General features: G+C 43.8%; 1 pseudogene; it reads right to left on the minus strand.

Annotated features, from left to right (window-relative positions):
- Positions 1 to 6,803: 6,803 nt before the first annotated feature.
- LOC135513841 (phospholipid phosphatase 1-like) lies at positions 6,804 to 13,875 on the minus strand (annotated as a pseudogene).
- Positions 13,876 to 14,569: the final 694 nt, after the last annotated feature.

Genomic DNA, 14,569 nt, shown 5'->3' on the forward strand with positions numbered 1-14,569 from the left:
ATTACTTTATCCTATCCTAGGTATTCCTTAAAGAGGTGGGGTTTCAGGTGTCTCCGGAAGGTGGTGATTGACTCCGCTGTCCTGGCGTCGTGAGGGAGTTTGTTCCACCATTGGGGGGCCAGAGCAGCGAACAGTTTTGACTGGGCTGAGCGGGAACTGTACTTCCTCAGTGGTAGGGAGGCGAGCAGGCCAGAGGTGGATGAACGCAGTGCCCTTGTTTGGGTGTAGGGCCTGATCAGAGCCTGGAGGTACTGCGGTGCCGTTCCCCTCACAGCTCCGTAGGCAAGCACCATGGTCTTGTAGCGGATGCGAGCTTCAACTGGAAGCCAGTGGAGAGAGCGGAGGAGCGGGGTGACGTGAGAGAACTTGGGAAGGTCGAACACCAGACGGGCTGCGGCGTTCTGGATGAGTTGTAGGGGTTTAATGGCACAGGCAGGGAGCCCAGCCAACAGCGAGTTGCAGTAATCCAGACGGGAGATGACAAGTGCCTGGATTAGGACCTGCGCCGCTTCCTGTGTGAGGCAGGGTCGTACTCTGCGGATGTTGTAGAGCATGAACCTACAGGAACGGGCCACCGCCTTGATGTTAGTTGAGAACGACAGGGTGTTGTCCAGGATCACGCCAAGGTTCTTAGCGCTCTGGGAGGAGGACACAATGGAGTTGTCAACCGTGATGGCGAGATCATGGAACGGGCAGTCCTTCCCCGGGAGGAAGAGCAGCTCCGTCTTGCCGAGGTTCAGCTTGAGGTGGTGATCCGTCATCCACACTGATATGTCTGCCAGACATGCAGAGATGCGATTCGCCACCTGGTCATCAGAAGGGGGAAAGGAGAAGATTAATTGTGTGTCGTCTGCATAGCAATGATAGGAGAGACCATGTGAGGTTATGACAGAGCCAAGTGACTTGGTGTATAGCGAGAATAGGAGAGGGCCTAGAACAGAGCCCTGGGGGACACCAGTGGCGAGAGCGCGTGGCGAGGAGACAGATTCTCGCCACGCCACCTGGTAGGAGCGACCTGTCAGGTAGGACGCAATCCAAGCGTGGGCCGCGCCGGAGATGCCCAACTCGGAGAGGGTGGAGAGGAGGATCTGATGGTTCACAGTATCGAAGGCAGCCGATAGGTCTAGAAGGATGAGAGGAGAGGAGAGAGAGTTAGCTTTAGCAGTGCGGAGCGCCTCTGTGATACATAGAAGAGCAGTCTCAGTTGAATGACTAGTCTTGAAACCTGACTGATTTGGATCAAAAAGGTAATTCTGAGAGAGATAGCGGGAGAGCTGGCCAAGGACGGCACGTTCAAGAGTTTTGGAGAGAAAAGAAAGAAGGGATACTGGTCTGTAGTTGTTGACATCGGAGGGATCGAGTGTAGGTTTTTTCAGAAGGGGTGCAACTCTCGCTCTCTTGAAGACGGAAGGGACGTAGCCAGCGGTCAGGGATGGGTTGATGAGCGAGGTGAGGTAAGGGAGAAGGTCTCCGGAAATGGTCTGGAGAAGAGAGGAGGGGATAGGGTCAAGCGGGCAGGTTGTTGGGCGGCCGGCCGTCACAAGAAGCGAGATTTCATCTGGAGAGAGAGGGGAGAAAGAGGTCAGAGCACAGGGTAGGGCAGTGTGAGCAGAACCAGCGGTGTCGTTCGACTTAGCAAACGAGGATCGGATGTCGTCGACCTTCTTTTCAAAATGGTTGACGAAGTCATCTGCAGAGAGGGAGGGGAGGGGGAGGAGGATTCAGGAGGGAGGAGAAGGTGGCAGAGCTTCCTAGGGTTAGAGGCAGATGCTTGGAATTTAGAGTGGTAGAAAGTGGCTTTAGCAGCAGAGACAGAGGAGGAAAATGTAGAGAGGAGGGAGTGAAAGGATGCCAGGTCCGCAGGGAGGCGAGTTTTCCTCCATTTCCGCTCGGCTGCCCGGAGCCCTGATTTGAGGTCTTACCAATGCCTTGCCCTGCCCCTTGAAAAAGAGACCCCTCTGGAGCTTCCCTCTGTTCCAATCTGGGTTCAATGCCATCCAGATGACAAACGTGTCGTATGCCAAGATGTTGAATATTACAAGTGGCCAGCGTAGGGTTCTGATTTTGCAGCTGTAGCCAGTCACCAGCTTGTCTAAATTGTCCACCCCTCCTTTTGTGGAATTGTAATCCATTGTGATTTCTGTTTGATCCTCCTGGCCACAGATTCTCCCATCCCTATGCAGCGTACTCATGAGTACCACATTTTTGCCTTTCTGTCCCAGCTTATGTGAAGTGAAAAAGTTAATGCAGGTGATGTGACCACGGAGTCCCTGTGTCACGTCCAGAATAACCCGTATCCCTTGGTTCTTCTCAGGGGCTCCTCCATCTGGCTTCCCCGTATACACTTGCAAGTTCCACGCATATGATGAACCAGCATCACAGGCAGCCCAGTTCTTGATTTCATATTTTGTGGGTTTAGACAGTACGTACTGCCTGAAGGGGCAGCGACCCATAAATGGCATAAACTGCTCATCAACAGTAATGTTGGGTGCAGGGCTGCTGATGGGCTGGTCCTGGGTCTGGCTGAGGGTCAATCTCATCCTCTTCTTCCAACTCACTGTCAGACTCTTTTTGGAAAGTTCTTCACCTCCAAAGTGGAAGACACTCCTTCCACACTAGCTTCTCTCTCTGCAAGAGTAGAGATTATTTTTGCCATACTGACTGATTGTGGTAAGGAGCCACACATGCAAAGCTATTTATTAGTTGTGTCCCTCCCCCAATTTGCACCTGGCTGGGGTAGGTTGCGGGAAAATAGTGAATTTTTTACAATGTATCCAAATAATGTATTGAAATAATGTATTGTAGTAACATTGTGCAGGTTCCTGCAAGACATTGTGCAGATTCACACACTACAAAGGGTAAAGAGTGCAAGAAAAGCGGGATACAGGCAGACGGGCAGGGAGACAGACAGGTTTTTGGTGTTATGCTGAAACAGCAGGCACAGGGAGGAGGAAGACAGAGTGAAGGCATGTAGCAAACGTTTTTGTTTAATTTTTTCTTGTTTTCACCTACAGACACACTTTTCCACACTTTTATTACCCTCGGGTCCAGTGGACCCGAATACCACATATGTAATATAAATGTGTAGGGGGGTGCACAGTGTACACTCAATGAAAATGTGTTATTTTACATGTTATTCACAGAAAATGAGCCAAGGCCAATGAGTCATTCATTGTATCATTTTTCTTTTAGTAAACATTGAAAGTGGGTCCCACAGACCTGAACACCACAGGAGGGTTAAATACCACTGCTGCAATGTCTATTGGGTAGTTCCTGTCAGGGCTCATGTGTAAACATTTCTGTAAAGCAGGAATGGTGGGTGTTACTTGTTTGATACAATGGAAGTAAAGGTATCCACATTTATTGTAAAACTCTTGCTATCACGTTTCCCAGATCTAGTACAGCTCTGAACATTAGTCTGGGCCAATACGGCTCTGCTTTCGTTTTGATTCATTCAACATGGCAAGTCCTAGTCGGCACATTGTGAGAACTGTATTACTCTTATTTGACCTTGCATTACAAATGTTTTGAATAAGATTAAGTTTTACTCTTGAACATGGAATCTGTCAAATCCTTTGCTAAAGTCATCCATTTTCCTCTCTGTTACCACCTACTGCAATGCTACTTTTATCCACCAGAGGGTAGTAGTTAGCCTGGCTAACCTTCCACAAAAGCAGCTTGTGGGGATCCCTTCATTTAAATGACAGGAGTGGAATGTTAGCTTAAAAGACCGGTAGACAGACTAAGTGGTAATTTTGTATTTGTATTTATTAGGGATCCCCACTGCTTTTTTCAATCTGATTCTACTGCTTAAATCAGTATCCTGATGTGGAATAGAGTTCCATGTAATCATGGCTCTATGTAGTACTGTGCGCCTCCCATGGTCTGTTCTGGACTTGGGGATTGAGACCTCTGGTGGCTTGTCTTGTTTGGTATGCATGGGTGTCCAAGCTGTGTGCTAGTAGTTTAAACAGACACCTCGGTGCATTCAGCTTGTCAACACTTCTTACAAAAGAAAGTAGTGATGAAGTCCAACTCTCCTCTACTTTGAGCCATGAGAGATTGACATGCACATTATTAATGCTAGCTCTCTGTGCACATTTAAGGGCCAGCCGTGCTGCCCTGTTCTGAGACAATTGTAATTTTCCTAAGTGTCTCTTTGGAGCACCTGACCACATGACTGAACAGTAGTCCAGGTGCAACAAAACTAGGGCCTGTAGGACCTGCCTTGTTGATAGTGCTGTTAAGAAGATAGAAACTAGGGCCCGTAGGACATGCCTTGTTGACAGTGCTGTTAAGAAGGTAGAAACTAGGGCCTGTAGGACCTGCCTTGTTGACAGTGCTGTTAAGAAGGTAGAAACTAGGGCCTGTAGGACCTGCCTTGTTGATGGTGCTGTTAAGAAGGTAGAAACTAGGGCCTGTAGGACCTGCCTTGTTGACAGTGCTGTTAAGAAGGTAGAAACTAGGGCCTGTAGGACCTGCCTTGTTGACAGTGCTGTTAAGAAGGTAGAAACTAGGGCCTGTAGGACCTGCCTTGTTGATAGTGCTGTTAAGAAGGTAGAAACTAGGGCCTGTAGGACCTGCCTTGTTGAAGGTGCTGTTAACAAGGTAGAAACTAGGGCCTGTAGGATCTGCCTTGTTGATAGTGCTGTTAAGAAGGCAGAGCAGAGCTTTATTATGGACATACTTCTCCCCATCTTAGCTACTGTTGTATCAACATGTAGTTGGTATTCTGGTTGACTTCACTTCAGGAGTGCAGGCAATATCATCTATATAACAAACATGAGAAATGTCTGGTATTTTATTTTTTACTTTTGCACTCAAACTGTTCTAAACATTAAGTTGTGCATTTTAGAGAATGTACCTAGTTGATTCATTTGAACACTTCAGTTTTAGAATGCATCACCCAAAGCATCACTCATTGCTTTGCAAGAGGGAGAGAGCAACATGTGACAGTTTGAATGGGGCTTCTGTCAAAGAGGACTATTGTCTGGGTCAAAATAGTCTCGTTCCCAGCCGTGTGTACCACTATTATCTGGGTCAGAACAATGTGTGACAAAGGAAAAACCAAAAGAGGCATCCCAGTGTCAGACATTGTTGCATTTCGTACTAAGGTGATGCTGGGTATATATTTTAAAAAATCTAATCACAATTTTCCATGAGTGAGTCCAACATAAAATGCAAAAAGTGGAAATGTTTTGTTTTTTTTGCATTTAGTACCCTGCATCTGGAATTTCAATTAGTACAGACAGACTGTAGCCTTATGTTTATGGTATTAAAAACAGAATATTTATACCACTTTGCATGTTTCACACATACTTTATTAACCATGTAATTAATATGTTATATACCATGTAATACATGGAACACTTCAAACTTAACTGGTTCATCTTCTAAAGAGATGTAGCAGAGTTGTATTTGATCCTAGATCTTTCTCAGACATGAGCTGTTTTGACCTTTCTATTAAATCAACTAAACTATACCAGCTTTTATAGTCAGTTTCCAAATGCAAAAGTCACATGAACATACATTTATTTGTCATGTGATCATTTCACATGAACATCACGTTTCCTTCTATTCAATATCTTAGATTTTGTATGCAGTAAATTTCCCTTTGTAGTCTCATGACAACATTGAATCAGAAAAAATGTAATAATATCCTTTCAATATTATTAAAAGCATCTCTTTGTAAAACTGTCATTCTCTGGATAGGTCCCCCATTAATCTTTAGTATTAAGCTCTACTTTGGTGAGAGGCTGTCCTTTAGAACATCAAATATTGATTCACAGAGGAATAGAACATGTCTGGTAGGCTGGAAGGAACCACATGGCTCCTCCTGTCACACAAAATACAAGTGATCTCTTTTCAGACCAAAATCACAATGGAGAAAATCTGGGCCTCCATTAGGGCCCAGAGTGTTTCCTGGTCAGATCACAGGGGCAGGAAAAGTAATGGGACTTGAAAGTCATGTACAGGGTAGAGGGTAGAGGAGAGCCCTAAAGCAGAAATCGCTCAACCTTATAATGCTCTGTAATTAGACATGGCATGAAGACATTGTTCAAATAGATCCCTAGCAGGTGATCATGCTGTTATCCAAACCATGCTATAATGTCCTTCTCTGAGTACTCAACAGGTAATAATCGCAGAGAGCAGGCCATACTGAAAGCCTATAGCTTATACAGACAGTAAAAATGGTAGTACCTCACTGCTTGCACGGTAATTTACGTAAAACACATTTTTACCGGACAGCAACTAAGCACCGACAGCAGATGTTAGTTAAAGGACTACGGTGAATTATGGTGCAAGTTACAAAAGAATGTTTGATTTGAATGTGATTTCGTTCTCATTTGCATGCACATAGTTTATATGTGTGTGGCTGACAGGTGAGGACACACCCACATTGGGAAATGGGATGAACAACAGAGACAGAACAAAAATATTTCCAGACTTGTGGTGAGTAGCCTACGCCTCTAGTCTGTATTGTGGCTTTCGAGCAGTCATTGGGAATATGTTCCTTGTGTTCAGAACTCACCCTGCCTTCCCTCCTGAGCCTCTGCGGCCCAGAGGCCCCACTTAAAGGGTCTCTTTGAAATGAGAGTTATGTCAATGGAACATCCTGGTTAATTAAAGGTTGAAGAAATAACAAAAAGCAGCCTTCCCAGGCTATTTGACAGGTATGGGTTTGGCCTTTCTGTATGGCTAGTTTCTGTCTCTGGTGATCTCATAAAAACAATGCACATATTTCTACAGTTTTCAAAATGTGTCTCAGACACAGCACTTTTCCTCGTACCAAAGAAGCCAAATGGAATGCCATATTTCTTTATCTCAGATCACAGATACAGGGTTTACAACAGTACTTCAAAAAAGATACAACAAACTGTAAAAAAAAAGAAAAAAAAGAAGTGAATGTGTAGTTGCCATCATGATTTCTACTATTGGACACATTTGTTAGGAGTTTGCAGGGAGCTTTGAGCAAGTAGCAGCAACAATCTGGCTAAGGCAGTATTAAAAAATATATACAGTACATAGTACATCATTTCAGATTTCAATAAGTCTCCTGGCTTTCATTTAAGCTTTGGGACAGTAAGGGTTCACAGATGTAAGATTTGTTATTGGCCTGGCTGCACACCAGTGGAGCCTGCTGAGGGGAGGATGGCTCATTATAATGGCTGGAATGGAGTGTAATAGATGGAATGGTATCAAACACATGAAAACCATTCCTGCCATTATAATGAGCCGTTCTCCCCTCAGCAGCCTCCACTGCTGCACACATGGACACTCTGCTCACTGTAACAACTGGGATTCCATTCATTTCAAACAAAAGCTTCAAACCAATGCAAACACAACAGCTCCAACAAACTCAGACCTCGCAGCCTAATGTAAAGACCAGAAACCCAATCCACAGATCATTAACTCTACACACCCAACCAAAGGAGACAGCCTAGGCAAGATCATTGGCACTGAGAGGGCTAGCAGCTGTCTTCAGGGCTCTGGCAAAGTGACCAACACAACAGCCAATGCCAATGAACTGCAATGCATTTAAATAAATAACCATAATCCTCCGTAGCGGATGGCAGGTAGTGGTAGCTACCTTAGCATGCTACTAGTCCTCCATGCGTTGTCTGCTACAGTAAGTCATGTTGTGGCCAAAGCTTCAGTTTGTGCTTCCATAGTGGTGCTCATTATCTGGGTTGTCTTGGAGACTGGTTTCAGACGTCTCCTCTTGTATCTCTACTGGATCAACAGGCCTCTTGAAGAAGTCGGACGCATAGAACACCTGTGTTGGTAGAGCAGAGAACATGATTTGTTTATACAATGGAGACAAAAACTGAGAAAACGACCATGATACAACCATGAATGTGTGCGATGTTGTCTCTAAGGGAATGAGAATAAAAGGTTTGTTTGCTAATTCCTTTATGTGTTTATCCTAATTATGCTAGTGCCCTTGGTGGTAGCATGTTCATTGCTGTATTAAACCATAGCCTACAGCTAGCTACCCACCGTGAGTATTGCGACTATCGCCCCCTGCAGGAGGCCAGTAAGTACGTCACTCCAGTGGTGTTTGTAGTCAGAGATGCGCGACAGTCCCACGTAGACGGACATTGCAATCAGGAAGAACTGTATGGTGGGTCTGAGGAGCCTGGCCCACTCTGTCTGCAGTCTGGCCTGGACATACAGCTACAAGAGGAAAGGAAGGACACCATCAACATCATGAAAGGGAGCTATTGCTCAGGGCCGAAGGAACTGTTGTAGCCTCCCTGTATGTAACAATTATCTACTATACTTACTGCAAGGAACAGCATACAGTACATAGAAAAAGATGAGTGACCAGAGAAGAAGGAAAGTCTGTAAAAACAAAAAGACAAAAGAGATTAGGGGAAGCTACAGCATGGAAAACACCGTTTGAGCTTGCATTTCCCACTTAAAGGTTTTTCCATTTTGATTTTGTAGCAATGCCTTCTCTTGGGATGTATCCCAGGTTGAGATATAACCCTCGGAGCCCTTACTGTACCTGGCCTCGTCTACCATATCCTTGTCCCCGGTACAGGTGAAGTTCTCGATGTAGCCTCCGGCCCTGCAGTTGATATGGTCCCACACAGGCTTACACACAGCCAGGAAGTGCGGCCGCAGTCGACCAATCGAGTACTTGGCAATATCCGTCAGTGATTGGCTAGCAGCAGCCCCGAATAGGAAGCTGGCCACTGCTTTATAAATGCGCGCCACGTAGTTATTCCCCGAGGACGATTTGGTTTTGACACGAGTCATATAGACGCCAAGGCACTCACCGCTGACTACCTGTAACAGCAAGAAAGTCATCTTTAACTGAGGTCAATTGAATATGTTAACATATTGTCTCATATAATTGCAGTTTTACCACAAACCTTTAAAACACACATGCCTTATATGTTGATGACATTTTGAGGAGAATATATGAGAACAGGGCAGAGGTAATGACTTACCACAAGCAGTGTGAAAGGGATCATGACTCCCCCCAGTAACTGATAGGATATGGTGTCCTCTTTCAGGGGGTATCTGATGGACTCATCATTACAGAAGAAACCCCTTTTGAAGGGATTGTGCTGAGGGGTGAGGATCGCAAAGGGAAGTCCAACTGGAGAGAGAAAGATAATCAGCAATATTCTCCTTGTTCAAACTATCTTTTGTAATTCTGTACAACAAGCTTTTGACCAAATGTTTTTTATCAAAAGTCACAGGAGAAATGAACTTGCTAGGCAAAACCTGATACAAAACAATAACCAAATAAGAAGTGCTTGTTCATGTTTTCACTTGATTTGGTTAGTCCATTTCTCTCCCTCCCTCTCACCTTACCAAATAGCTCAGCCATGGCCAAGTTAACAAATGAAGGTAAAAGTCAATATAATGGAGGAGGTAGAGTCTCCTAAATAACTAATAGAGTCCAGGATGCGAGTGGACAGCACATCAACTAATTGATTTGACAGAGTTGTCATGGAGATGCTGGCATGGATACCTAAATGCTTCTAATGATGTCAGTCAGACTCACTCAGGCACACAGTCTAACTGACCTCTAACAGTTGGGATCACTTTCTCACACTGCTCTGCTCTCATCTGATTTCTATCTCGCTCCTCTTATTCACTGTCCACAACATTAGGCCTTTACCAAGAGAAATATGGAAATCTAGGCCTAACTATCCAATGTGACACCAATGGGATATTACCTATTGGTAATCAATGTCAGAAGCCTGGCATTCTCAACAACACTAACAGAAAGATATAGAAGAGTCCGTGGTGGTGCTGCTGTGGCCCAGGAGTGAGGAATGCAGACAATGAAAGCAAATGCTGAAAAATAAGTTCAAAAGAGTAGCAGTAGAATTCCATGTCCTGATATCTCTTTCTGTCTCTCAAGGTAAGCCCTCGCTCTTGTATCATTCATTTGCACACTGCAGAAGGCGACAGACTAGTACGGCCCACTGTTTCCACCGCACAGCGCATTTCATCAGCTTCTATGTTTAACAGAGTTTGTTGTAAGTTCAAAGTAGGTTTGCTGTTTCTTAAAATATCCTTCTATTCCCACTTCCAAACTTCACAGATACAATTTGTAAGTCGCTCTGGATAAGAGCGTCTGCCAAATGACTTAAATGTAAATGTTAATTTGCTGTTTGTATCACGCAGGTTACACAACCAGCAATTGTTCTAAGCATTAGAGTGTATGTGAATAGGAGTGTTTCAATTAGCTATCTGTTCCACCCTCTGGCCAACTCCGTTGGCAGATTCCAGCCAAAATGAGATAACTAGCAGTCACAGGTCTTTGATTAGAGCTTGTCCTGTTATGTTGGGGAGTATGGACACCATATGCCATCCTTTGTAAAACATTCTGACTGCATCTAATTGATCACAAAGGGTGAAAAAGACTCCAGTATAGAACATTGCTCAAAGGGATTTTAAAAGTGCTACACTAGCCACTAACCAAGTCACTCGTACCATCCTTTTAGCTTTATTTTAAGGACCACGATGTGAAATATAGAGATTTGGCAAAAGGGTAAACACCAAAATACAGGTTTTCAGAGGTTTGTTTTGTTTTGTGTTTTTGCTATTTGTTTCTATGTAACTAAAGATGTTGCAGGATTTGTGTAACGAATGACAGCATGACACTACTATATTATGAGAGAAACAAGTTTGTTTATGTCATTGAGCAGAGATGCCAACTATCTTAAAACATCCTAAAAATAAGAAATGTTCTCCCTGCTGCTTCCATATTTTAAAAAGCAAGGTTCCCTGGCACTTTTGTGCTGTCTAACAACTACTTAGTCACATAACTCTGACAAGTCTTATCAAGACATCGTACTCAGTGTTGACCACATGAGGTCAGAGACTACAAAAACAATGGTCTTGTCGAAAACCATTAAATGTGACCAAGACCCTTACCCAGAGTATCAAGACCCAGATCCAAACAGAGTTTAGATCAATACCAGTTGCGGACTTACCATTAGGTGGAAGAGGCAATGGCCTCAGGCCACACATCAGGGGCTTCGTGAGCTGGACATAATAAAACATTTAAAAAACATTTTTTTCTGCTTGAAGCCCACAGTTGCTATGCTGGATTTAATTGTCATTTTTTTTTGTCAATGAACTACACAAAATACTCTGTCATGTGTAAGTGGAAGAAAAAAACATGAAAAATAAAACACTAATATATCTTGATTACGTAAGTACACCTTGACTGTACAATATTTGCACATAGTTATTTAAAAAATTCTTCAAGCTCTGTCAAGTTGGTTGTTGATCATTGCTAGACAGACATTCTCAAGTCTTGCCATAGATGTCAAGCTAAGTCAAAGCTGTAACTATGCCACTCAGGAACATTCAATGTCGTCTTGATAAGCAACTTCATTGTATATTTGGCCTTGTGTTTTAGGTTATTGTCCTGCTGAAAGGTGAATTTCTCTCCCAGTGTCTGTTGGAAAGCAGACCGAACCAGGTTTTCCTTTAGGATTTTGCCTGTGCTTAGTTGTATTCCGTTTCTTTTCATCATAAAATAAATTCCCTTGTCCATGCCGATGACAAGCATACCCATAACATGATGCACCCGCCAGCATGCTTGAACATATGAAGAGTGATACTCAGTGATGTGCTGTATTGGATTTGCCCCAAACATAAAGCTTTATATTCAGAACATAAAGTACATTTCTTTGCCACATTTTTTAGCAGTTTTACTTTAGTGCCTTATTGCAAACAGGATCTGAATACTTTCTGAAACCACCGTAGGTCATTAAGGGGCCTGAATACATTCTGAAACCACCGTAGGTCATTAAGGGGCCTGAATACATTCTGAAGCCACCATAGGTCATTAAGGGGCCTGAATACATTCTGAAGCCACCGTAGGTCATTAAGGGGCCTGAATACATTCTGAAGCCACCATAGGTCATTAAGGGGCCTGAATACATTCTGAAGCCACCATAGGTCATTAAGGGGTCTGAATACATTCTGAAGCCACCGTAGGTCATTAAGGGGCCTGAATACATTCTGAAGCCACCGTAGGTCATTAAGGGGCCTGAATACATTCTGAAGCCACCATAGGTCATTAAGGGGTCTGAATACATTCTGAAGCCACCGTAGGTCATTAAGGGGCCTGAATACATTCTGAAGCCACCATAGGTCATTAAGGGGTCTGAATACATTCTGAAGCCACCGTAGGTCATTAAGGGGCCTGAATACATTCTGAAGCCACCATAGGTCATTAAGGGGTCTGAATACTTTCTGAAGCCACCGTAGGTCATTAAGGGCCCTGAATACATTCTGAAGCCACCGTAGGTCATTAAGGGGCCTGAATACTTTCTGAAGCCACCGTAGGTCATTAAGGGGTCTGAATACTTTCTGAAGCCACCATAGGTCATTAAGGGGCCTGAATACATTCTGAAGCCACCGTAGGTCATTAAGGGGTCTGAATACTTTCTGAAGCCACCATAGGTCATTAAGGGTCTGAATACATTCTGAAGCCACCGTAGGTCATTAAGGGGTCTGAATACTTTCTGAAGCCACCATAGGTCATTAAGGGGCCTGAATACATTCTGAAGCCACCGTAGGTCATTAAGGGGTCTGAATACTTTCTGAAGCCACCATAGGTCATTAAGGGTCTGAATACATTCTGAAGCCACCGTAGGTCATTAAGGGGTCTGAATACTTTCTGAAGCCACCGTAGGTCATTAAGGGCCCTGAATACTTTCTGAAGCCACCGTAGGTCATTAAGGGTCTGAATACATTCTGAAGACTGTGGGTCATGTTTTCTGTTAAAATGTAATCTTCTTCCTTTTTTCTCATTGCTGCAGCTTAATTTCAATGAAAGTCACGTTTGCAATCATATCATGTGATGCACACAAACTGTCATAAGAAGTATATACTGATTCAAAGGGGGTGTGGAAGATTTCAAAACCACTCCGTGGTAGGATACACATGAGTATCCTCGATGAAAGGTAGGCCTGAGGCCTCCAAATCACTAAGTCCACCCCTGAAGACTCCATCTTTGCAGTCGAGGGTCACAGAAATGTACCCTAATTTGAGAATCACTCATATACATATACACAAAGTTATTTCCTGGTCAAGACATGGTAAAGAAAAACTCCTGGTTATTATATTACACAGTCTTACTGTGTGTTGTCTTGTATGCTATTATAACTGTGGTACTGACCACAGCAGTGTAGCCTATCTCTAGTTGATGAGCAATAGAATGAATCAGCAGCGAAATAGGACACCCATTCATTCAGACTTGGCAAAGCATATTTGCAATAAAGTTGTAATAAAGAGATAATGGGACTGGTGTTTAAGCTGCAGTTGTCTGGTGCAGAATAACTTCTCACAGAAAAGGGAACTATAGGCCATGACACTGCCAACAACAACTGTATAGTACGTAGGCTACATACCGAGAATAAGGCAGGTAACGTCGAGAAGGACGAGTGGGATTCTGCCCGTTTCAAACATGTTGCGTCTCGGGACTTCTGTCTGACAAATCCGTAAACTCGTGAGCGTTCGGCTGCTGTCGGCTTTCTTCCGGCGAGATGAGAGACAGTCTATCTGTCGAACATGCCTGGCTATTTGTAGAAAACAATTAAAAACGTCGTTTTTAATATTGTAGGTCTTAGCCTAAACCAAAAAAAAATAGGAAAAACAAAACTGTTTATGCTAACCCAGGGGAACCGTATACAGTCTAGTTTATAAACTACTCCTAAAACCTTTACGTTTTCAATCCCTTACCCTTTAAAATTGTCACAGCCCAACTTCATAATAAACGGATTTTTCAGCGAAAGACGCTCATAATCTTCTGGCCCCTCTCCTACGATGCTCCGGAAATAACACAGGCAGGCCTCCAGTTGTGGTAATGATAGGGCAGTGGACTCAGGTGAAGAGCCTATCGTGTGCTTGCTAGTGAAATACGACAGCCGTCGACCAATGCTTTAATGGCTCCATCCCCTCCCCTTTGCTATGGAAAGTTGAGGTAACGTCACTCTTGCTATTATTGGAAACTCCACGGCTAGAGGGTGAGAAAAGTGTTCAATGGAACAGCACCAAACATGATCAATTAATTTACTCGGATTATGTTGACCTAATCTTAATAGAAGGATGATGATAACAGAAGTGTAAATTTTTTCCATACATTTTTACAGGGGCGCAAGTTTCACTGGGGACATGTCCCCCGACATTCTAAAATTGCATTTTTGTCCCCCCCACTTTTAGCATTGGAATGTGACAGTGGCAACCCATCATTCAGTGCCCCGCCTTTTTCCCCTGTTTTGCATGCTATATTGACGTTAATATGTGTCACATATCAGTTTGCAAAGAATGTAAAAAATAAAATAAAAGGTTAATAAAGCTGCATACAAACCTGGTCTCTTTTTTGCTTTCTTGAGTAAGTCAACTCCAAAATGCAGGTGTTTCAGCCGAGCTCAGTGCTTTCTGTGGTGTTGGGCCAGCCAGCGGAAAATATGGAGAGAAGGTGTTGGTAATGTTCTCTGGTTGTGCCGTGATTGGGTAATGTTCTCTAGTTGCAACGGGATTGGCCCAGTGTTCTGTCACTCATGGGGACACTACATCACTG

This window comes from Oncorhynchus masou, chromosome 25 (assembly GCF_036934945.1).
Source record: "Oncorhynchus masou masou isolate Uvic2021 chromosome 25, UVic_Omas_1.1, whole genome shotgun sequence".
NCBI lineage: Eukaryota > Metazoa > Chordata > Actinopteri > Salmoniformes > Salmonidae > Oncorhynchus > Oncorhynchus masou.